This window comes from Triturus cristatus, chromosome 4_1, assembly GCF_964204655.1.
Source record: "Triturus cristatus chromosome 4_1, aTriCri1.1, whole genome shotgun sequence".
In the NCBI taxonomy this organism is placed as follows: Eukaryota; Metazoa; Chordata; class Amphibia; order Caudata; family Salamandridae; genus Triturus; species Triturus cristatus.
Genome location: NC_140585.1, coordinates 683,802,501 through 683,822,706, shown reverse-complemented (window position 1 = coordinate 683,822,706; position 20,206 = coordinate 683,802,501).

Below are 20,206 nucleotides of genomic sequence, written 5' to 3'. Positions count from 1 at the left end.
CCCTGATTCAGTTAGGATTATAACATGTAATAATCAAACTGCCCATTCTGGCCCATGGAGAACAGGTAGCCTTGCAATAGTGAAAAACAAAAATGGCTGTAATTCACTATTAGGACATGCCACACACACCAGGGCATGTCCTACCTTTTACCTACAATGCACCTTGCCCTTGGGCCTACCTTAGGGGTGACTAATATGTATTAAAGGGAAGGTTTAGGGACTGGCAAGTGGGTGCCCTTGCCCAGTCAGCATGGCAGTACCAGACTGCACACAGGCTCTGCAATGGCAGACCTGAGACACAATGAGTGCTGCAAGCAGCATTGGTTACAAGCCCTGGGCACACGCAGTGCAGTGTACTAGGGTCTGACAAGTAAACCAATCAAGCCAATCATGGAGTCACTAATCCATACATTAATTTACCATAGGGAGCACTTGCATTGTGGCACTGAACAGCAGTGGCACAGTGCCCAAATCATCTATAACCAGCAAAAAAACATGAGGCAACAGCAAAAAATGGAAGGGAGCCCCACTCCAATGGTGCCAGGTCTAACAGGTCTCCAGGCAGGGGCGGCCAGTATGGCTCGCGGGTGGCAGGGTTGGGGGATCGGGCAGGGGAGGTTGCAGTGGAGGGGTCATGCATGAATCAAGGATGTATGACGTTACAACGCATACTTTTACAACGTATGCACTTACAACGCAATTTTTACAACGCAACATCCACTACAACGCATTCCATTACATCGCATGACACTACAACGCATTTTTAAAAACTACTTTTACAACGCATTCCATTACATCGCATACTACCTTTACAACGCATACAATTACAACGCATAATATTACATTGCATTTAAGGTAAGTATTGGATAGTATAGGGGTAAAAATTACTATTCTAACTCCAGGGGGTGCAACAGTAGGGTAAGTGTTGGATAGTATAGGGGTAAAAATTACTATTCTAACTCCAGGGGGTGCAACAGTAGGGTAAGTGTTGGATAGTATAGGGGTAAAAATTACTATTCTAACTCCAGGGGGTGCAACAGTAGGGTAAGTGTTGGATAGTATAGGGGTAAAAATTACTATTCTAACTCCAGGGGGTGCAACAGTATGGTAAGTGTTGGATAGTATAGGGGTAAAAATTACTATTCTAACTCCAGGGGGTGCAACAGTAGGGTAAGTGTTGGATAGTATAGGGGTAAAAACTTACTATTCTAACTCCAGGGGGTGCAACAGTAGGGTAAGTGTTGGATAGTATAGGGGTAAAAATTACTATTCTAACTCCAGGGGGTGCAACAGTAGGGTAAGTGTTGGATAGTATAGGGGTAAAAATTACTATTCTAACTCCAGGGGGTGCAACAGTAGGGTAAGTGTTGGCTAGTGTAGTGTAATATTATGCGTTGTAATGGTATGCGTTGTAAAGGTAGTATGCGATGTAATGGAATGCGTTGTAAAGGTAGTTTTTAAAAATGCGTTGTAGTGTCATGCGATGTAATGGAATGCGTTGTAGTGGATGTTGCGTTGTAAAAATTGCGTTGTAAGTGTAGTGCGTTGTAAAAGTTGCGTTGTAAAGGTTGTTCCCCATGAATCAATTATAAAACAAAATAGAAAAAATAAACTTACCTTGCCATAGGCCAGGTCCCGCATCTCTGCTCCTGCTCTCCTCGAGCACATCGAGGAATAGGAAGCAGACCCCACTAACCAATCACAACACTGCAATGCAGAGTTGCGATTGGTGAGCACCCAGGCTCCCCTGACCAATCACAATGCTGCAATGCAGCATTGTGTTTGGTTTTGAACGTCCTGGTTTGACGTTCAACCAGGAAATGGGGGCCTGGACTTGTTCTCCATGCAGGCTGTGATGCAGCCTGCATGGAGAATGGGGAAAGTGCACATGACTGGTTTGGGCTGCTCGAGAAGGTCGACCAAACAGTCACTGCGCACTTATGAGTGGGCAAACCACTTCTTCCCTGCCCTGCTCCAAGAGCAGAGCATCCCTGCCCACTCACCCGCCCGGAAAGCAGCAGAAAGCAGCCTAAAATTATAATAACGCAAGGTTATTATAAATTTAGGTTTCGCCCCTGCCTCCGCGTATCAATCTTTTGCTGATCGTGTAATAATGTAGAAATGCTTGGAAGCAGCCAAGAACACCCTGGGGGCGAACTAGAAGGAAGATGTAACCCCGCCAATATCCTTGTGGTTTTATAGACTCTGGAACATTCTGGCAATGGAAAGTCTCTCATACGTAATGAGCAATAGTTAAAACATGTTTTAATCAACTTGCCAACTACTCATAGAACATCTATCTGAAGGTGACCTCTATTGTCATGCCCTAATCCCTTAAGAGCCCTGAATGTATTCAGTCATTAATGCTGAAACATTACGCCCTGATCTGATTTATTGGTGATATGCATGCAAGACTTGTTAGTGACTTCTCTTTCACAGGTTGAAGCCAATGTAGGATGTTTAATGGTATGTACTTTTTTGTAGGTGTATAGATTTGGTACTGTTTGGGGATGTTAAGGGTTGATTTCATCTTTGCTACGCTCTAGTCAAAACCTGAAAATAAGATCAATTTGTTTATTAGCTGCAAGTTTGTCTCATACATTGTTAACAAAGTAGTGTCAGCTCGTCATTAAAGGTGGAGGCACTAGGACCCCGGCAGTTTTGTCTCCTCAATCAGAACGTCCACAATTCACTGAATCTAAGACGGTGTTAAACCTCAGTTTCATGAGGCAATGTGTCCCTCCCATCACATCAGACTAATTAAAAAGTCAGTCAATTAATAAACGGGTCTAATCAATTATTGAGATCTCGATCAGGAGACTTGTTAAAGGGTTCTATCAGAAAAACTCCAAAGTAAGGATGTAAAGAGTCAGTGCCATGAAGGCTATCAGCAAAAAGAATATTCCAGAGAAGTGCAAATCAAAACAAACATATAAGTCCCAAGTGACCAGCAAAATCAAGTGAAAAAGACAGCATCCCTAGCAGCATAGAACAGATCTCTGGCTCACCCCCAAAACTGAATGTTGTTAAAGATTATTTTCACTTTTGAAATTGGTAAAACTGCAAAATCACTGTGGTCTAATGAAAAAGTTCACATTCTCAGCAAAATAGAGCGTGATTTTATTGAATGTTATGTTCCCTTAGCACGTAAGCGCTATCCCACTGCATGAATATTGATTCTGCCCATTCTTTACTAATGCTTTGCTGAAGGTGGAACAAACTAGATACATGAACAACAGCAAATTATTGTGAACGAATAGGGTACAATGAAATAGCGGAAGAATCTTGGAAAGAGATTCAGCTTGGTGACTGAGCCAGGGAAGATTCATCCTGTATGCTGTAAATGGGTGTGTGCATGTGTATGTGTCACAGCCTAGTAAACACTTTCTTATGTTTGGCTGTGGGCGTGCATGCATGAATTTATGTGTATGTGCGTGTGTATGCTGTAAATGGGTGGGTGTATGTGCTTGTGGATAGTAAGTGTTTGTGTGCACGCATGTATGGATGGGTGTGAGCGAGTGGGCATGTGGAGGAGAATGAGTATGAGTGTGCTTTTGTGGGAGAAACTGTGCGTGTGTCCGCCTGCCCCACCAATCCTGCACATTACAGGATGCCACCATCATACAGGTTGTTTTATGCTTATGTTAAAACTCAATAAAAACGATTTGATAAAAAATACATCATAAAATAAGCAGTAAAGAAAGGAAAAAGGTAATGACTGAAAGCAGTAAACAATAGCACTGGGTTCGGATGGGTGGGCTATGTATTTGCTGTCTTGGTAAGGGTCTGGTGGAGGCTGCGGATCATCCTGGGTTATAATGCGAGACACTGTTCTTGCGTGTTTGATCTTCTTTTCACAAAAGTAATGTATATTTCCTGCTGTGTTAAGTGAAGAGGAAATGCAAAATCCCAGCCCCTGTGTCTTGATGTAAAATGTGACTCTTTTAGCCAAAACCGGATATTAACCAAGGATGACAAAAAACCACACAAGCTGTCTCTGTGATGAACGTGGCAATCCAACCTTTGAAGAAGGTGCAATTCGAGCAGATTATATTTGCAAGAAAACTGATTTACGATTATACGAATGAATTTGTTACAATGAAAGGTAACACGAGGACAGGATTCCGAAAAAGCACCCATTCCTATTACAAAGCAGTTGCGTTCCACAGCTCCTTCGAGTGCACCAGCCTTTGAGACACTTAACTCAGCGAGATGTCAGTGGAGAGCACATACTTGTGAAGGGATAGCCGAGGGCACGCAGGTCAAGAGAAGCCATTCATTAAAGTGGCTCGATACAGCTAAACCTCTGTTCAAACATTCCGATGTGAAATTCATGTGTGTGCATGTTTGTTGAATTCCAGATAATATCGGCTCACTTCAAAAAGAAAAAAATGGAGCTGCCTGTATGAACTCAGCCTCTTCTGAAGTCAGACACAGTGTTTTGTTCGAATTACATCATCAGATAATGAGTCATCTTGCAATGGTGTCATGGCTGCCTCAGCTCATCAACCTAAATCAGATGAGCGGATGCGATCATCTAAAAATAATAATGAAAACAGTATTGGACCAAAGCTTCAGATTTGACAGACTTGTTTCAAAGTAATTTTAACACCTGAAGTGTTTTTAACAATGATCCAGTTAATAAGCCACTTTCGTGGTATAATTTCCGAAAGGATTAAGAGGGTTTGTTTGTTTAAAGTAGGAGCTCCTGTCAGATTACTACAGTGTTTCTTAATGCGTCAATTTCTTGCTTTTTATCTTCATTACTCTGTTTCAGTAGATACTATATGAGGTGCGTTCACTTTCCCCAAGGACCGCATGGCCTATATAAGTAGACACAATCTTTACTACCACTGTCCTTCAGCCTGTCTTTTCGGTCTCTCCTAATATGAGACTCCCGCATCACTTCTTGACATCCCCACACACCACAAGAGTGGATCAAGAGGAATGTAAATACTGGGAGGGGAAGGGGTAATCAGAATAATGAAGCTTACCGGTAAATAATCAGTAAATATGTGTAAATATACTGGAGCAGTAAGTCCACAACACGATCCCAACAAGGGACATGAATCACTAAAGAAGCAAAAGATGCTCACAAAAAAGAACTGCATCACTGGATGAAAGAGGACTCTGAAGATATGCTGTAGGGAATCAAAACCAACTGACAGGCCAGGAACCCCCAAAACACTCACAACCAATACGGAGTTAAAGATACAACAGAGGAAGCAGCCCAGAAACAGCGCAAAAGACCCTCTGACCCCTCGCCCCCGGGGGAAAACCATATCTAGGCCTGTTCCAAACGTGTAAAAACATGAACAGTGACAACGAACCACACAACAGGAAGGCAGAGCACAGGAGACCCAAACCAAGGAGAACTGGCACACAGAACATTAACACAGTAAAGTCCATGAGACCTGTCTAATATCACACCACCAGCCACCAGGACCAAAAGGAAGTTCAGGGACCACCAGCAACCCCAAGAAGATGCCACTAGCAACACCAAGAAGAAGCTGAGACGTCAACATTATCAACTGAAGGCATGACAAAACACCTAAAAAGACTGAAGAGCACTGCAAGACAGAGACTACAAATGACATAACGCCAAACCACCATGACAAAAAGCAAAACCCAGGGGCGGCTTCTCCACTGGGGAGGAGGAGCGTCACCCCACTGCTTCTCGCAGTGCAAGAAGCAGAAACTTAAATGGCAATACGTTTCGTTATTACCATTTTATGTTTGGTTGTGTGCGGGCAGAAAGCGGGTGGGTGTTTCTGCTCTGAGAGCAGGGGAGGAGTGGTGTGCCCTGCCACTCTCGAGTGCACAAAGACTGTTTGGTCGGCCCCCTGGGGCCTCCAAAACCAGTCATGGGCACTCAGCCTTTCTCCATGTAGGCTGCATGCAGCCTACATGGAGAAAATGTCCTCCCCATTAGTCCCTGGCTGGTTGGCGTCCCGACCAACCACAACGCTGCTTGAGCAGCGTTGTGATTGTCTTAGGGGAGGGAGGGAGCCTGGCTGCTTGCTTCTACTTCTTGTTCCCGGAGAGCAAGAGAGCAGAGAAGACGCGGGGGCCGGCCAGGTAAGTTTAATTATCTTTTTTATTTTTATTAAATCAACCCCCCTGTCCCTGCGAGACCCTAGTACCCCCAACGAGCGAATCGTGCCAGCCGTGACATAAAAAAGGCCCTCAAGTGGATCCAAATTACCAGTGCAGCAGTCAGTTGGGAGGCAACAAGGCAAGAACAAAAACATGAGGACCAGGCCACCACTCACAACACTATCTCTCATAGTAACAAAGAGAGAAGGCAGAGTGGAAGAGCACATCTAGACCACTCAAAAAGAGCCATACAAGAAGACCAAAACATGCAACTCATCCTAGCCAAAGGAGAACGAAATAGATTCAGAACACAAGATGGTGGGAACCAGTTTAGAGGACCTACACACTAGGTAAAAATGATCCTGGCATAACAAATGCCTGGACCGGAAATACCAATCTACCCTGTTAAGATATGAGAGGAATCAAAGCCAGTACACAGGCCACAACACAAATTCCACTAGCTAAGGATATAGGGAAGACCATACAAAGTAGCTAGAGACACAAAACCACCAGGAGGGAGCAAAGAGAAAGTTAGAGTGAGCATTGCCACTGAACCCATATCAACTGAGCCACCACAAAGGGCCCAGGCAAGGAGGTGACTCAGAAGATGACCCAAACCAGACTTAAGAAGTGTAACAAGAGGAGAGCCTCAAGCACAGCAGCACAACTCCCCAACTGAGAAGGGATCACTAATACAATATCGAAAACAATATTGTGATACAAAATATTGTGTCAAAAATATGGATTTCAGACAATAATGTTTACCTCTACATGTAATGGTAAGTAAAAAAATGTTGAAAAAAGTATATTGGTTTACACTAATATCGTTAAGCAAACAAAACTTTAGTTTGTTAATATAAATATAGTTTAAAATAGTAAATCCTAAATATTTGAATATATAAGATTAAAATAATGTAATTTAAATAATATTTATTGCTATATATAAAGATGTACTTATATTAACACATACACATATATGTGTGTCTGTGTTTATATATACATATATACCTCTAATATTAAAACTATACATTTTACATTATATTACATTTTTGTGTTAAAATTTTAGATACACTACTATAAAACGCATACCAAAGTAAATGTGCATATGCAATTAAATCACAACCTTGTAAACTGGAAATTGGACCTTGCTTCTATTATTTCTGAGTGCGAGCGGATCTGTCTCCAACCGGAGACGTTGCTTTGGAATTTGAAACGACTTGGCTCCGTAGTACCATGGACGCACCGCCAAGAGCGCCCAGGTGTTGAAAAAAACTGGCCGAATTGGGAAGGATATATATATATATATATATTCACTGAAAAAACCATAGGTTTCACACATGTTATAGTTAGCTGGACATTTCACTCGTGAAAAACCAATGAAATTCCACCGTTATAGTTAGTTCAGCTAACTATAACTCGCGCCCCCGCAATGCACTGCTGATGACGTCACATATTACATCACTCATGACATGGTCAGTGACATCACTCATGACATCACTGATGACATCTCAAATGACATCACTGATGACATCATCCAGTGAATGTGTGTTTTTCTGAAAATTAAATATGTTTTATATATGTATATCTCAAGGTCGATGGAAGAATAAATGGGTATATAAGTGTCTAAATGGATGATTTGTTTTTGAAAAATAGATTGTATAACTGACTGATTAAGTGTATCTTAGTGAATACATGGCTTAGTGAGTAATGTTTAAATATGTAAATATCTGTATCAGTCTCTCACTTTGTGTATAAGTGGCTGCATGGGTTGGTGAGTAGCTACATGGGTGTCTATATAGGTTATTAGTTGGTTTTTTGAGTATCAGTCTGAGTGTCTGCATGGTTCGGTGGGGGGTATTACGTAGTGCATAGGTGCATGAAGGAGTGACTCTCTCTTTGTATGTGTTGAAGACAGCATGTGTGCAGGACTGTATGGGTGGATGAGTGTGTGTATGGGTGTGTTAGTGAGTGAACGACTGTCTCAATAGTGTCTGTATCAGTAACTACATATGTTTTAAACTAGTATATGTGACTATTGGTGTATATAAGTGAGTATATGTGAGAGTGAGAGATTGAAAGAGTTCCTGTATGAATAAGTATGTGTTTCTATAAGTGATTGTTTAAAAGACTAAGTATGTGTAAGTTCCCGTAGAAGTAAGTGTGGTGGTGTGTGTATAAATGTATATGCAAGTAAATGTATGTTTCTTCCTTTATTAGCATGAGTGATTATGTGTGTGAGTAACTCTGTGGATGAGTGGCATTGTGTAACAGGATGTATAGGTGTATGAGTACATATGATGAGTGAGTACATGTATGAGTGACTGTATAGGACTATTGGTGAATGAGTGGATGTGTATGTGGATCTTAGAATTACTCAAGAGGTTGTTGTAACTGGTATTGGCATGTCCATTTTTTGGAAAATGTTAGTGTCTATTTTTGAATTTGTGTATCAAAGGTTATATTAGGGTGAGAGGAGGTCTGCCACTCTGTCACAAGGATGATGTCATCAGTGATGTCATTTGAGATGTCATCAGTGATGTCATGAGTGATGTCACTGACCATGTCATGAGTGATGTAATATGTGACGTCATCAGCAGTGCATTGCGGGGGCGCGAGTTATGGTTAGCTGAACTAACTATAACGGGGGAATTTCATTGGTTTTTCACGAGTGAAATGTCCAGCTAACTATAACATGTGTGAAACCTATGGTTTTTTCAGTGAATTTGCAAGGTTTTTTAAATGCTAATTCCTAACTATAACGTGTGTGAAACCTTTGGTTTTTTCAGTGAATTTGTACGGTTTTTTAAATGCTAATTTTTGTATTATTTAATTAAAAAACATTTTTTTTTATTAAAAATAAAATTCCTATGTATTCATTTATATATTATCTGTATCTTTTTATTTGTTTTTGCTTTTTTTTTTTAAATTCATTTAGAATAAAGTTGAACAGTTTTTTTAATTTTTGTAATTAATTTTTCTCCACTTTTTTTTTTTATATATATATTCTTGGGGTGCGCGCTCTGAGCGCGCTCCTAGTACAATTTCGTAAGTTTTTTATGAATACCGTCGTACGTTATTTACGTACGCAAATATACGTCATAGTGCGCGCTGGGAGCGCGCACCCAGTACGTATGCGTACGTACGTACGCATGCGTGCGTGCGTCCTACGCGCTCCACGCGGTTTACTTCCGCATACGCTAAAATTACGCGCAATAACGGTCGCGTATACGCGTGTTCAACGTATGCGCGCTAGGTACGCGCATATGACGTATGCACATGCGCTCCTACACGTTCGCGCATTCGTAATCACGAGCTGCGCGCTCGGAGCTTGCGCAGTGCGTGCACCTCGGGTTTATGCATAATAAAACAGCACTTCTTATTGGTTATCATTACTTTCAGTTTCGAATTGTTTCAACACCACACCCAATCCCCTCATGGCAAGTCATGTGATCAAGAATCATCACTTTTGATTGGTTTGAAGTACTTTCAGTTCCAGATTCTTCCCAAACCACACCTACTCCCCTCATTATTAGTTCTGATTCCTTTGGAGAAGGAGCTATTCTGTTGTTGAGAGACAATGGCTGAACAGCAACCATCTTTAGACAGTGATCAGGACACTCTTGAGAGGCAGAGGAACAGGAAGCAGAAAGACAGCTTTATATGGCAGTTTTTCACTTTTCCAGAGGGACAAAAAAAGGTAAATGCACCTAAAGTTACATGTGTACTTTGTCAAAAAGTCTTGTCACGTGGGAATCCTAACAAGAAATATTCTTTTAGCATTCACACTATGTTGAGACATGTTAACAAAATGCATCCAGTGACTTTTCGTCGAGCTTCTGGAGCAAACCCTCCACCTGCTCTACCGACGACATCTGCAGCAGCTCAGCCGAGCACATCTTCGGCAGCTCAGCCGAGCACTTCTACTGCAGTGGTGCCTTTGCCTTCTTCCACACCTCGTTTTGGACCACCTTGTTTTGCTAGGTTGTCCACACGCTGCACTGATTGCGGTAAACTTATTTCTGTGTGTGAGACCAGTCTTGATCTCATTCAGAGAAAATTTGATGCCCATGAGTGCAGTAGGCCATAGATGTTTTTTCTTTTTTTTCGTTTTTCTCTTCCTGTTTCCCTCCATTAACTCAAGGGCTCTTTTAAGAGCCACTTATAAACGTAACCCCAAAAAATTTTTTGGAGGTATTTTTTTTTATTTTTTTTTTGAGGTGCACGCACCCTGCGCGCACCCGAGGTTTTTCTAAAAATTTTTTTTTTTTTTTTTAAATTTAATGTACAAAAAGAGGTGAAGAAATGGAAGCATGAAAAGGGAGGATTGAGTAATACTAATATTTTGCACTTATTTAAAAAAAAAAAAATCAAAAGAAATTTTTTTTTAAGTATTTTGCAAGGGAACAGATTTTTTTTTTGATTTTTTCTTTACAGTTCTCCAAAAAAAGAAAATAAGTATTAATATTCAATCATACATTACAAAAAGCATTACATGTTTTTACATATTTTACAAAGCAATTTTTTGCCCTTTTGTTGCTGTTTTCAGAATTTTTTATTTTTCACTTAAAATAGTGAAAACAATTGTATTCATCATTTAACAGCGGGCAAAAAAAAAACAATCTGAAAGATTGCTTAAAAAAAGCCCTAAAACTTTCCTCACTAAAATATACCTTGTTAGAAATATTACATATATATTACAAGTACTTCTCTAGATGAATAAAAATTTTCTAGACAAACCGTCTTTAAACCTTGTCGCAAAAGCACACATGCCAAAATAATTTCTGTCAAAAGAGTCCAAAATTGTTTTTATTACTTTTCCTTTAGGCCAAATAGTAATTTCAAAATCCTTTTTAAGTGATATCTTCAATTATAATCCTTTAAAATTACAAAAAATGCTTCCTTCAGATGCAGTTTTTAGTTTTCAAAATTTAGGTTTCAGAAAAATTAAGTAAGAATTGGGTAAATCATAAGGCAAACGTTGCTTGAAAATCAATTGGGAATCATTACACAGTGTCCAGCCTTTTTCACATTTAAGATAAACTGTGTAATGTCCAGAAGTTACAGTAGGTCCTTCATGAAAAATTATTGCAACTGTAACAAAAGTTTTTCCAGAAATTGATAATTGCTGTCCTGTAAACTTCTTTATTAAAGTATCCAATTTTGAACCATCAGCTCTACAACGTTGCATCATTAAAATTACATATTGACCATATTTCTGTAAAAATAACGTGGAAAACATGTCAGATTTACATTCAGAACATTCCATGTTGTGATTGGCATCTTTAACTAATTTACTAAAAGTCACTGATTTACTTTGTGGTAATGGTAAAAATATGAACCTTTCTGAATCAACATTACTACTACATGTGTTCATACAGTTTTCACAGCAATGTTCCCATTTGTAAGAGACACCAAATAAGTTTTCTACTTCTACTCCTTCATCTTCTAGTACACTCAAAATATATATTAAGAATTCCTGAGCATCTTGCTGGACATTTTCTTTAAACTGTGTAGAACCACAACATACATCTAAAAGATTTCTAACATCAGTAGCACTTTCTATTTCAGTTTTATCAGTACTCAGCTTCTCAAAAAGGAGACTCAGCAGAGAACACAATCTTTTTCCATGATTTACCATTATCTGTTCTAGCAACTTTTCAAGATAAAATACAACATTCAGCACTACATTTGCATAGCAGTTGACACCAGAGCTATTTTCAAAATGGCAACCAACAACCTCTTCAACACTGTCATTTTTCTTTTTCCTTGCTATAACATCACTGTCCTTTTTTTTTTGTTCTGTTCATCCACATTACAGATATTCTCAAATCTCCTTTTCCGACAAACAACATGTTTTTCAATCACAGGATACTGACCTAAATGAGGAGCATAGGTTCTTCTTAATCTGTTATACTCCTTTACACAGTTTGTATCAGCACTAACTTTTGAGTCATCAAAGTCTATCATAAATAAACCAGATAATGTTTTCACTCGTGACAAAGCAACATATGCCATACCTTTTTTGAACACAGTAGAACCAAAAGCACTATCTACAGTCAATCCTTGAGACTTGTGAATAGTTACAGCATATGCTAGAGAAAATGGAAACTGCTTCCTACGTACACATAAGTCTTTCACAAGCATGAAACGAACTGAACAACGACAAATGTCTTTAACTTCTTCTATCTGATCAAATTTTATTTTTAAACATTCAATTCCATCTTTTTTCTGGTAATTAATAAAACCCACAACTCTTCCCATAGCTCCATTCACTAAACCTTTTTCTACATCCAAATTTCTCCTTAAAATCACTCGACAATTCATGCAAACATATAGATTTTTTTCTAATCCAGCTGTTTTGGAAATATTCTTCTCTAGTGAATCCAATTTATTTTTCAGTTTGCCTGTTAATGTAAAAGTAATTCTTTCATGCTGAATTTTGTCCTCTGCTTCCATTTTCTTAATCTCTTCCTTTTCCAATTTCAAAAGTTCCTCATTGAATATTGAGCACTCACGTAGTGTTGGCATTAAGCAGATTACAGTATTTTTTTCTGCAATGTTCTGGTATATTTTCTCTGCAACTCTTTCTTCATTTGGAAATAAGTTATGTAGCAAACGACTCTGTAATGCTTTTTAGCCAACTTCTGTGAGTAGTCCAATTCTGATATCTTTCAGAATACTTGCATAATCTTCGTCGTTTGCTTGTCTCATATTGGTAGTGAGTTCTTTGTACTCAAAGAACGACCAAATATTCGCATTACCAATGCTTCCTAATGACTTCTTCGTGTTTTCATGTGTCACAGTATTAAACACTGGTTGTCCTTTAACTGGAGTGAGCTGCAGAAGATCCCCAAAAACTATGACGTGTTTACCTCCAAATAACACGTCATAGTCTCTCTTAAGTATTTGTTGCATTCTTAAATGCACAAAGGCAAGCATTAAATTTGAAACCATGCTCACCTCATCAATAATGAGAACTTGCATCTTCTTCAACACTCTTGAAACTTCGAGGCATGCTTCTCCAGTTAGCTTGTGGTATTCTATTTTGTTCTCATGCTCCACTGGGTTGTCCTAGGGGATCTTGACTAAGTGTTACTGAACTTTGGCTGTCTTGAGAACTGTCTCTAGCTACTTCAGCTGCAATTTTTGCTTCCTGTTCATTTTCTTCATTTAACATTTGGACATAAGTTGTGAAAGTACTGCATTCTATGCTGTCTTTGCTAGCATTAAAAGAATCTTCATAGCTTTGAAATTCTCCCAGTAGTTCGTCCTCTGAACGCCATGGTTTAAACAGCTGTAAAGAAGCCAAGTAGTAAAATTCCTTTTTGTCAGTAGTTTCGCAACTGAGCTTCCTGTGATTTATCAAACTTCCTTTTGTTTGCTTCACCAAGCATCCTTCCTCACCAATGACTTTATATTTTCCATTGTTGATGTCTTCTGTGGCTTTCCGTGAATAAATGTAGTTCTGCAGCACTTCATAGAGACACATGTTCTCAAGATGATGACTTCTCTTTGGGTAATATGTGTCCAACATGTTTGATTTCAAAATATCTGTACTTTCTGGGTCATTCTCGGCCAAATATTCAATTTCTCCAACAGATTTCAGTACCCGATTTCTCATTGCTGCAAGGCCTAAGCTTACCCAAATTATTCTTCTGGATTTCGAGTAAAGACTTGCAGATGATAACCTATCTGAGCATTCGTAGGATCCAATTTCTCGATGCGATAACATCTTTAAACTGAAACTGTACAGCTTCTTACTGACAGTCTTCTCGTGAGAAATCTCTTCCCACATTTCCTTCAATTCTGTTTTCTCAGATTTAGTGATGAAAGATGTCACATACCGAGCAACAGCAATAGAATTGTCTGCCACATACTGAATATCCATGTTAGCATTCCACATGGATAAAATCACTGGGTTGAAGTCATTTATAAATTTTGACTCTTCATTTCTTTTTAGGTTGTAGGTATTTTTGGGAGATTTTCTGGTTATAGTATGTCGCACAGCTGACATAAAACTGTTGACTCTTCCTTTTGAAAGAACAGGTCTAGGAAATCCAAATCGACACTTTGTGTAGAATTTATCTTTCGTCTTGTACTTCCGTCGACAGTATTTTCCACACCGATGACTTTGGAAATGTAAAACTTGCTCTTTTAACTTTTTCTCTTCTGTGCTTTTAGGTATAGCACATGTTGCATATTCTTCAATGAAAGATAACACTGCTTCATCAGTATCTGTTCCAAACTTTGGGGCATCCTTGATCCACAACAGCATATGAATATAAGAAGCACCTCTTGCCTGGTACTCTTTTCTCCAAAAGAAATCCACTACTTCTCCAAGAGGTGGATTTTTTTTATTGCAGATAAAGGACATCATAGCCTCAAATCTATGATTGAAATATCTGCAAACATTAACTGGATCCAAAGAGCACAATTCTCCAGCTGTCTTGTATTCAATGTTTTTAATGTTTGAATTTGCCTCTCTTAGAAAATCCAGTAAATCATCCCAAGCGTACTCGGCACAGCTTAGGGTAAGGAACCATGTTGGAGTTCCTAAATTTCGTAACATGCATTTTAATTCACCATGGCGTCGGTACCAATATTCATTTGTCCCACGCTGACAAGCCATCAGATTGATCAGTTGTGTTTCCAAATGATCATCTCGGTGCTGCACTTTCTCCATAAAATCCTTAGCAGACACATTTTGTAAATGTACTCCACTTTTTAAAATGTGATTTACTGCATAAGATAATGCAGACAAGTCGCTTTCAAATAAAAGATGGAACAAATAAGGAATACTTTGACGAAATCTTGGATCTTCTGCATATAGTCTTGTAGTCCGATACTCAGAAGCTGGAATCTGTTCTGGACGTTCATCGTATCGTCCTCCTTTTCCTGTAGGAAACAGCTGGGGAAAACATCGAGCTTCCAAGCTCTCCTCCCATACACTCACGGGAGTTCCTTTTGCTTTCTTCATCTGAAACAGATCAATAGTGTCTCCCATAACTTCTTTTGAATGAAGAGGATGTATGCTAAAATGTTCATAAATTTCTTCTTCCTTTGACTTGTCCACTTTTTCAATTTGACCAGTTGGTGTTTCTGTGTCTTCTTGTAAATCTTCTTCTTCTTCTTCTATATAAATTGATTCATACCATTTAATATTTTTTTTCAAATACAAATTTGCTCTTTGTACTTTTCGTACATCCACCAGCTCTTGCCAAATCTTCTTATTCTTTGTAGGTACACCATTAACCAGAATTACTAATGGTTCAGTTTCCAAAGTATCTGCATCAATAGTTTCCATATTTTTTTTCAAATCCAAGGGCAAATACACCACTCTTCCTTTTAAACCTCTCAGTAAATCAGAAGGAGGTAATTTACCAGTTTTGGGCTCCATACGTACTATGGTCTGGAACGGATGAACACATTGAATGAGTATAGACTCATATGTATTTAATTCAGAAAGTTCGGCAGGAATAGCATCCAATTCTAAATTATTATGTACAGCTCTGGTCGGCATTCTATTTTCTTCTAACTTATTATAACAGTATTTACAAATACGCTGATCTTCACCCAATTCAAAACAATTTTCAAGAAATATATATGTTGCAAAATCCTTCCACTTATAATTATCTTCATTTTCACTTTTTTTATACAGATCAACACTCCTTGTTTGAATTTTATAATGACTTCTGCGGCAACAAATACAAGTAATATTTGGTGTTTCATTAGAGGTGATAGTAAATTTTGTCATTTCATCCTCAAAATTTTTAGTAATAATGAGTTCTACATTCTGTTCCTCATTTTCCTCATTTACTGTGTCCTTTTCTGCACTTTCTTGTTCTGGACCAAAGTAACAAAACTGAATCTCATCAGTAACCTTCACTACATCTGATACAGATCCACGGAACAGAGCATTATTCAACTCATTCAACTTTACTGCTGGACTTTTAGCAAAATACAATGTTCTCACAAACTTTCTCATTTCAGTATGATGAACAGCCAGCATCCTAAAATGGTGAAAAACACTTTGACACACTTTTCTAGATAGACAAGCCAGAGAATGTCCCTGCAAACCAGTATTTTCTCTCACTCTGCATGGATCTAGTGTTTGAAGCACCTTCATCTTCTGTTTTACACTCTTTTTACTATATTCTCTTAGAAAGTCACGTAATTTATCAATAGATTCCTGATGCACAGTACAAATACTACTACAGTTCCAAGTGTACACTGGGGCTTTTGGACGTCTCCCCATAGCCTCAGCAGCCATTACTTCTTCCTCATTTCTTGGGACCATTTTCTCTTTTTGCATCACACAACCATCCTTAACTTCATATGCTCTACCATTGGTGTCAACTGCATGCAACAAACTATTACTTTGAAGATAACTCTCTTCATTAAAAAATGGTTCAGTACTTGAACTGTGTTTCCATTCTCCCAAGAACACTTTACAAAAGTTACTTTTTTTCACTTCTCTTTTCCTTTTGCTTTGTGACTTCATTGCATTCACTAATTTTTCTAATCTACGCATCCTATTCAAAATTAGAATAAAAAGTTTTCTTTTTATTTCCAAAGCCTTACTACAATATTTTCTATAAAAAAATGTTTCTTAATAAATTTGGATTTTTTCTTATATTTTTTCACATCCTTTAGCAAATTTAACATCACTCTTCTCTGAAACATTTTTCGACGAATGTTTTTAAAATCTAATTTTCGTGTTAAATCTGTTTGACATACTTCTGATTGTACATTAGCTTTTTTTTTGCTGTTGACTGTGTTGTTGCTTTGTACATAAAACTCTCTTTGTTTTACGGTTATTTTTGCCATTTTTTTGTTTTTTGAAAATCTTTTTTAAGAATTCTCTGCTCTGCTTACCAGTAGACTTTTTCTTTTTGCCATCACCAGCTTCTCCTGCTATTTTTTTTCCCCAGTTTTGTCCAGATATACTTGTTGTTGCTTTTCTTTCCTTTTTCTTGTCCTTAAAGGCATTTTTTTTTTCACTGTTGCTCAGCAATTCCTGCAAGGAACTAAAAAAAAAATCCTTTTTGTAATTATAATTCATTAAAATATTTTTTTTTACTTTTCATTTATTTCAAATGTTTTTCCATTTGTCTCTCATTTGTGATTTACTAATTTGTGCACAGTACTAACCACCACAGTTGAAAAAAAACAAGCTGCCCCTTTCCTGCAAGTGCATTTTTTAACAGAACAACTGCAACACAAATTATATCTGTGGCCACAATTTCTGTGCACACACAGCCTCATGGTGTGCTTCTAAGCAGAAAACAGAATTTGATTTGCAAATTCAAAGCACATTTACTACTCTGGTAGATCAAGTGATAATTGCTGTTACAGCCTTACACATTTCACCTGGAAAATCACAGAGGCAGAAAAGAGCACATTTCCTAACAGCTACTTCATACCATAAGTATCTGCAACCTGGCTGAGTGTTTAGAGTAGAGCAAAGAAAAAGAGGCCTTGGTGACGTTGAATGTGTTTGCATTACACACAGACCTGAGTAGTACGCATGGGAGTGTTGGAGAAGCTGCTGCGTGTGTCCCAAGAGTGTGTTTCTGCAGACTATGTATTGTCAGCTGCAAGAGACATGAGCAAGGAGATTTCCAGAACTGCATGAAGACTACAGGGATGTACGTAACAGTGCATGTGTGCTAAGGGATAATTTGTGTAAACACAACAGGCTGCCCCTTTCCAGGGACTGCATTTCTTACTGAACAACATCTTCACAAATTAAATCTCTGCCCACAATTCCTGTGTGCACACAGACTCATGCCGTCTTTTTACGCACATAATACAGGCTGCCCCTTTCCTGGGACTGCATTTCTTACTGAACAACATCTTCACAAATTAAATCTCTGCCCACAATTCCTGTGCGCACACAGACTTATGCTATGTTTTTTGGAACAAAACAGTGTCCCTGAATAGTACCAAATTACTGTTACAGCCTGATACATTTCCCTTACCTTTTACAGAAGCAGAAAACAGCACATGTCCTAACAGCTCCTTAAGACCATGTCCATGTGTTACAGGGTGAGTAATTACACTAGATCAATTTAAATTAGGCCTTGGTGACGTTGAATGTGTTTGCATTACACAGTGCTATCTGAAACAGCACACAGAGCTGAGTACTACACATGAGAGTGTTGGAGAAGCTGCTGCGTGTGTGCCAAGAGTGTGTTTCTGAACACTGTGTATTGTCTGGTGCAAGACAGATGAGCAAAGAGACTTCCAGAACTGCATGAAGACTGCAGGGATGTATGTAACAGTGCATGTGTGCTAAGGGATAATTTGTGTAAACACAACAGGCTGCCCCTTTCCTGGGACTGCATTTCTTACTGAACAACATCTTCACAAATTAAATCTCTGCCCACAATTCCTGTGTGCACACAGACTCATGCCATCTTTTTACGCACATAACACAGGCTGCCCCTTTCCTGGGACTGCATTTCTTACTGAACAACATCTTCACAAATTAAATCTCTGCCCACAATTCCTGTGCGCACACAGACTCATGCTATGTTTTTTGGAACAAAACAGTGTCCCTGAATAGTACCAAATTACTGTTACAGCCTGATACATTTCCCTTATCATTTACAGAAGCAGAAAACAGCACATGTCCTAACAGCCCCTTAAGACCATGTCCATGTGTTACAGGGTGAGTAATTACACTAGATCAATTTAAATGAGGCCTTGGTGACGTTGAATGTGTTTGCATTACACAGTGCTATCTGAAACAGCACACAGAGCTGAGTACTACACATGAGAGTGTTGGAGAAGCTGCTGCGTGTGTGCCAAGAGTGTGTTTCTGAACACTGTGTATTGTCTGGTGCAAGACAGATGAGCAAAGAGACTTCCAGAACTGCATGAAGACTGCAGGGATGTATGTAACAGTGCATGTGTGCTAAGGGATAATTTGTGTAAACACAACAGGCTGCCCCTTTCCTGGGACTGCATTTCTTACTTAACAACATCTTCACAAATTAAATCTCTGCCCACAATTCCTGTGCGCACACACCCATGCTATCATTTTACGCACATAACACAGGCTTCCCCTTTCCTGGGACTGCATTTCTTACTGAACAACAACTTCATAAATTAAATCTCTGCCCACATTTCCTGTGTGCACACAGAGTCATGCCATCATTTTAGGCACATAACACAGGCTGTCCCTTTCCTGGAACTGCATTTCTTACTGAACAACATCTTCACAAATTAAATCTCTGCCCACAATTCCTGTGTGCACACAGACTCATGTCATCATTTTAAGCACATAACACAGGCTGCCCCTTTCCTAGGACTGCATTTCTTACTGAACAACAACTTCACAAATTAAATCTCAGACAACAATTCCTATATACACACAGACTCATGCTGTGTTGGTAGGCACAAAACACAGGCTGCCCCTTTCCTGAGTTATCAATTCTTACACAACTAATGCTTTTTTCAAATGTGCTGCCATTTTCCTCTCTTTTCTTTCAAAGTGATTTCCGCTAAATGCTAACCATCACAATTAAAAAGAAGCTGTCCTTTTCTTTCAACTGCAAGTCTTACTTTTCAACAGCAACACAAATAAAATCTCTGTCAACAATTCTTCTCTGCACACAGACTCATGGTTTGATGGTAGGCACAAAACAGTATTCCTCATTGTTACCAGTACACATTAACTTATGGTGAAAACATACTCCATAATATTTTACATATTCAAAACAGTTAAATATCTCGCAAAACAGAAAATATAAATCACAACTTTAAACAAATAATCATAATTATTTTTTTTATATCAAAATTAACCACAAACACCCCCTCTCAAACTCATAACTCACCTTTAAAATTAGTTAGTTGTGAAAGAAATGTGGCAGTCACACAGCAGTTTATCAGACCAGAATCTCTGAGCTGAACACCTCTCTCCTCTCAGCAGAACCAGTTAATGGCACAGTTTCCCTCTCTTTTTTCACACATATACATGTTAATTTCAAATCTCAGTGCTTCCCACATTTTTTCAAATGAAATCACACATTTCTATTGGTTGAAAACTGAAACCCCTTTCCAAATGTACCCTTCCCCCAACTTGACTTCTGCCTGCTACCATAGC